The sequence below is a fragment of the Octopus bimaculoides genome, chromosome 2 (genome assembly GCF_046866305.1).
Source record: "Octopus bimaculoides isolate indiv1 chromosome 2, ASM4686630v1, whole genome shotgun sequence".
Lineage (NCBI taxonomy): Eukaryota > Metazoa > Mollusca > Cephalopoda > Octopoda > Octopodidae > Octopus > Octopus bimaculoides.
Genome location: NC_142929.1, coordinates 46,673,299 through 46,673,591, shown reverse-complemented (window position 1 = coordinate 46,673,591; position 293 = coordinate 46,673,299).

Genomic DNA, 293 nt, shown 5'->3' with positions numbered 1-293 from the left:
ATATATATATATATATATATATATGTATGTATATACTTTTTTCGTTTGTGCTCGGGAAAGTATAAAGAGACAAATAGGCGAAATGAAAAACAAAAGGAAATGATGTTAAGCTGCGAGTAATCTAAGAAGTAAAATGTGTTTACATAAGCATGTAAGACTTGAGTGTTCACGCATGCGTATGGTTATATGATTGTAATGTATATGTGTATGTTGTGTGTGTGTGTGTGTGTGTGTGTGTGTGTGTGTGTGTGTGTGTGTGTGTGTGTGTGTGTGTGTGTTTGTGTGTGTTTGTG